Source organism: Papaver somniferum, chromosome 9, assembly GCF_003573695.1.
Source record: "Papaver somniferum cultivar HN1 chromosome 9, ASM357369v1, whole genome shotgun sequence".
Taxonomy (NCBI): Eukaryota; Viridiplantae; Streptophyta; class Magnoliopsida; order Ranunculales; family Papaveraceae; genus Papaver; species Papaver somniferum.
In genome coordinates this window covers 71833411-71839303 of record NC_039366.1, presented here as the reverse complement: position 1 = coordinate 71839303, position 5893 = coordinate 71833411, and the positions used below count along the sequence as shown (strand labels likewise).

Here is a 5893-nt window from a genome sequence, read left to right as displayed (position 1 = left end):
TGCAAAATGGTAAATCATGAGACCAAGATGATTACCAAATACCCATTTAGTGACATTCAAAAATTATACAAACTAGGAGGAATCCACCAAATCAGTTTGATTAATACAAGTAAAACAAGAAGTTCAAGGGAAAGAAAAACCCCCTAACTTGAAACGAAAAACTACATAAACCATTGAGAATCCGAGCTCCAAGTTTCGTGTGACCAAAAGAAAATTTCTGAAACATCAAACCAAACACATTTCGTACTTAACCACAACTGAAATTGGTTTGTGAAGAAAAGAAAAGTGGAAGAAAACCTTACCTTGACTCAAGATAGCAATCCAAATAACAATCTCACAAATGGGTTTAATTGAGTTTTCTTAAAACCGCAAACTCCTTCCTTTAATTTCTGGTTTCTCAAGGAGATGAAGAAGTGGGAGAACATTAGAAAGAGAGACGGAAAGAACAAAGGGAAAAAGGTGTTAAAATTTGTTTTTCTAGAGATGACAGAATCGCCCTTGTCACTACCTCTTGTGACACATACCCATCTAGATGTCATCTAGTCAATATAAGTCTCAGTCAACTCCATGGAAACACTAAATTGACTACTCTTTGTATATGCGGTGGGAAAAATTGGTTCATAACACGCTACTTAAAGACTAAGGCACTCACCCATCATTCCATATGCAAGTCACAAAAATGCTAAGATTGGTGCACTGGATCCCAGCATCACACGAACGGGTTGGGCTCAAGCCCATAACCCAAATTAAATTTCACTGTCTATGTTACACCATTACCCACACAAAAAAATTCGTCCTCGAAAATCAAACAAAGATTAATAGCTACGAAGATTACCTCCATACGGCTCTTGATACTACTCTTATATCTAAATTTCATTTCCCAAGTTGCCTATTCCAGTTGGACTACTAGGATTATGTTCCGAGATTATAACCAAGTGTGGAGAAAATGAAAAGTTTATACAAAATAAAAGAATACCATGTAAAATTACGAAGATTCCATCGTGCTAAAAAGCTAAACTGAAATTCAGTTTTGCTTAGAATGATGCAAACCACACCGATCGACAAAAGCCCAAGGAAAATTTCCAACAGCCGGTTAAGGAAAGTTTACTCCTACTTGTCGAGAGTATTCGAAGACAGAAATATCCAACCAAATGCTTAACAAATAAAATGTAGAGGAATATGGAAAACGTTGGGATGATCGAAAAAGTACCTTTAGACAAAATGTAAATCTAGCGCTTATAAACCATAAACCAAAACATTTCCCTCATGAAAATGGAAGTCAAAGATCAGACTCTTGTGGAAGAACATAATGTTAAGCAAATAGGATCAAAAACAAATCCAATTTATTTAGAAAAAAAATGAAGTTTATGAAATCATCAGCCTAAAATCGAGCACAAATGAAATTTTGTTCTAAAGTCAATTTCGAAAAACACACGGATGATCATGTTCGGGACTAACAAGTTTCAAATATCCATTTTATTCCCAAGTAAATAAAACCACAGACCTTAAAGAAAGCGTGATTAAACGTGATTCGTTGGCAGGTGTGGAGATTGATATATCAAGAGGAAGAAATCCCCTACCTGTGAAACATAGATGATGAAAAGACGATTCCAACTCCTCAACTGAATCACACACTGTTCCTCACTCCAGGTTTGTTGCGACGCACTTTGTTACTAAAACCTTTCATCTTTCTAGCTGATGTAGTTCCCGAAATTCCAATTCCAAAGACAAGGACACTCACTATAATCATACACTATAATTAGCAACACTTGATAAATTATGAGTCTAAGACTCCCAACAAGCTATATATATATATATCATGGCTTTGAACTTTTTAACCCAACCCCAAAGCAACAGAAACTTGATAAAACAAACCATCTCGCAATAAATTTAACGCTCCAATCATCAAATATGAAAGAAAATCGATCAAGTACACGGCACCGGAAAACAAGTAAGTTCAAAACTCACAGTTCCATGTGAATCAGAACTGCTCTGATACCAACTGTAACGGACAGGTAGTCTTTTTTCCTTCTAACGAATTGGATTTCAACCCGTCCAGCAAGGGCCAAACCCCCGCTCGTCACTCAGAAGTATAAAACGATACATAAAAGTAAATGATTTTACGCAAAAGTAACGTATAATGTATCGAAAAGTATAATTTTATACAGTGGCAGTTAAGCATATGAAACAAAGATACTCAAATGATGGAGAACGATATGTATTTCCTTGTACGTATGTCTTCACAACAAAATCGAAGTTCCATAGTACTAAGTCTTTCGTTAGTTGAAATTTAGCAATTTCTTAAGGTAAAAATTTGAAGAAGTAGTAATACACAAAACACGACTTGTGGAATCAGCAAAATTCGACATCAGAAAATGTTCCAAACAGATAGACATATACACAACAAATATGAACTGAATACTTTGAAGCAAACTGATCACCATTCCAAAACACTTCCAATACCCTCTTGTTATTATGCCATGATATATACATATATATATATAAGGACGACAAAGTAAATACCAACTTTGCGTCTTTAGCTTCGCTGCCGCAAGCTTCTTGTAGCTTGTTGCTCCATAATGAATCCTGATTCTGTGGGAAAACAAACAAAACGGGATGATCCCACAGCCCAGTAGGAGATATAACGATAATCGAGCGCCAAAATATATACAAATAAAATTCCAAAAGCTTAAAGCATCCATAGAGCATAAAACTAGAATCTGAAATTCATAAGTAAATGTAAAGCATTTTTTCACAAACATTTGTAAGCTTCCATTCATTTAAATTCAGATAAAATTACTGTACTCATTACAAAGGCCAGTGCCAACGTCAGGGTAGTTCTGGTTACCAGCCATCATTGCCGCAACAATCTTCCGGGTAGCCACCGAGGTGGTGGGGTGCCCCAGTGGGCCTAACGGTCCTAAAGTAGAGACCACTAGTTTTCAAGTCCAGTTGTCACAGGGGAAACATCAAACCAAGTCCTGAAGAACCTCGTAAATCAATAACTGAAAACTTACTCAAATATAAGCATTGGCATCATTCGCAAATAGGTTCTTACCGAGTCACGATAACATCCGAACAATACGCAAAGAAACGAGTAAGCTCAGTAAAGCTTTCATTGCAAAATTCACAAATCATGAAAGATTCTCATATTATTAAAAGGTAACAGAAACTAACCTATCCTTGGCTGCCGAGAGGAATAAGAAGAGAAAGTAATTCAAAATAAAGTAGTAATACAACCCATTCTTTTCTTTGGCTTGAAAATCATATGTGCAAGTAACAATGATATTCCTAAATAAGATTAACATAAAACCAATCGAGGTTCAATTCAGAATGTGTGGTGGTGGGAATCATTTCAGCAAAATTATGTTATAGCTCAAGACAATAAATACAAAGAAATCCCATGAAATACTGGTGAAGAGTTGAAACAAACAAGAGCATCACATGAATGTTAAAACATAAATACTGGAAGTTGCAGTTTCACCGTCTACAAATCAAAAGTATGTACGAGATTCATTAGGCGACGAAATTCAACAAACTATGGCTCGTTGGAAAGCTGAGAAGTTCCCCTTTCATAAAAAAAATATAATAAAATACAGTAAGGATTACATCTTTGTCGGAAACACTCAACAAAACAGGACAAGAGCCACTTTTTTTTTAGAAAATTGCAGTTTCATAGTTTACGATCAAAATTTCGTCCAAAATTGATTAAGCAATGGAATTAAGAAAGTTTGATCTTATTAGAAAGATGAGAAAGCTATCTTCAACATAAAAATGATAACCAAAGGAAATGTGGCATATAGCTGAGTCGAAAAGTCTCAGATAAACGGAACATGGACAAACATTTTCAGAAAAATCATATTTGAGAGTCTCCAATCAAAAACTGATACATAATTCGTTAGGTGGTGGAATTCGAAAAATTTGGCATTGTTTAAAAGCTGAGAAGTTCCTCTATTATATAAAAATTATAAGAAAATACAGTAAGGTCCACAACTCTGCCGAAAGTACTCATCAAAACAAAACAGAAGTAATGTTTTTCAGAAAACTACAGCTTCGTTAGTTGATGTTCAAAAATTCGTACAAAATTCATAAAGTAATGGAATTCAGCAAATTCGGTCTCGTTGGAAAGCTAAGAGACTCCTCTTTAACATAAAAATAAGAATCAATAACGAAAAGGTTTTTTCTGGGTCGAAACTAACGTGAAAAAACAGGACAGTAAAACTTCTTCAGAAAATTTCAGTTATAACAGTCGTTACTTGAAAATTCATACCGACTTCGTTACAAAACGAAATTCCGCAAATTTGGTATTGTTGGAAATCTAGGAAACCCCTCTTCAACATAAAATTGGAAAGGAAAGTAATAAGGTATATAGATATTTCAAAAAGTCAAATAAAACATGGAATGAACACTTATAGTTTCAGTTTTGAAGGGGTTAATTCAACAATACGGAGGACTTGTTTAATTTCACAATCATGATTCATAATATCACAACAAAAGGGAAATTCTAAATACCCATTTAATGGAAATACAAGAATTTGGAATTAACATGAAGAATAAAACCAATTCAAGTTGCATTGCATGTTTCCAAAACATAGTTTATTAAGTCAATTTTACAAACAGGTGATATGCTACTTTGGAAACTAAACTACAACACTTGATTTTTAAGAGAAGAATCTTCCAAAGTTCATAAAACAAGACATCATAATAAAACCCACTTAACAATAACAAGCATTATCAGACATAAATCACCCCCTCGGCAGATTCAAGTAAGGTTACTAAGAAAAATTGAAATTATCATAATGCAAAATGGTAAATCATGAGACCAAGATGATTACCAAATACCCATTTAGTGACATTCAAAAATTATACAAACTAGGAGGAATCCACCAAATCAGTTTGATTAATACAAGTAAAACAAGAAGTTCAAGGGAAAGAAAAAACCCCCTACCTTGAAACGAAAAACTACATAAACCATTGAGAATCCGAGATCCAAGTTTCGTGTGACCAAAAGAAAATTTCTGAAACATCAAACCAAACACATTTCATACTTAACCACAACTGAAATTGGTTTGTGAAGAAAAGAAAAGTGGAAGAAAACCTTACCTTGACTCAAGATAGCAATCCAAATAACAATCTCACAAATGGGTTTACTTGATTTTTCTTAAAAACGCAAAATCCTTCCTTTAATTTCTGGTTTCTCAAGGAGATGAAGAAGTGGGAGAACAATAGAAAGAGAGACGGAAAGAACAAAGGGACAAGGGGTTAAAATTTGTTTCTCTAGAGATGACAGAATCGCCCTTGTCACTACCTCTTGTGACACATACCCATCTAGATGTCATCTAGTCAATATAAGTCTCAGTCAACTCCATGGCAACACTAAATTGACTGTTCTTTGTATATGGGGTTGGACAAATTGGTTCATAACACGCTACTTAAAGACTAAGGCACTCACCCATCATTCCACATGCAAGTCACAAAAATGCTAAGATTGGTGCACTGGATCCCAGCGTCACACGAACGGGTTGGGCTCAAGCCCATAACCCAAACTAAATATCACTGTGTATGTTACACGCCCTAGCTTGTCGGCCCCACTTCCCATTGACCAATCAGGTCGCCCTAAAGGCGCCACACTCTCGCCAGAAGTGTGGTCGCACCTTTTGTTTGGCCGACCCCCTTTTGTGGCCAATCACGTTACTCCAAATTTTCCACCATACATTAAAGGCCAAACGCACCTTGACAACACGCCATGCAACTTCGCAACATGCCAACTTCGTGGCAACTGCCATAAATAGCCATCCACGGAAATTTCTACTCGTGTGGCCGTTTCCACACTATGTCCTTGCCACACTTACTTTGGCATAGCCATAGCGTCATTTGCACAAAAGTAACGTCA

At 35.8% G+C, this 5893-nt stretch overlaps 1 long non-coding RNA gene across 1 annotated transcript; it reads right to left on the bottom strand.

Moving 5' to 3' along the window:
* Nucleotides 1–5352, bottom strand: LOC113307671. The gene is made up of 5 exons (XR_003339223.1): nt 5104–5352; nt 4949–5018; nt 2528–2592; nt 303–1740; nt 1–217 (listed from the first exon to the last, which is right to left on the bottom strand). It is a non-coding gene; the product is annotated as an uncharacterized LOC113307671 (long non-coding RNA).
* Nucleotides 5353–5893: the final 541 nt, after the last annotated feature.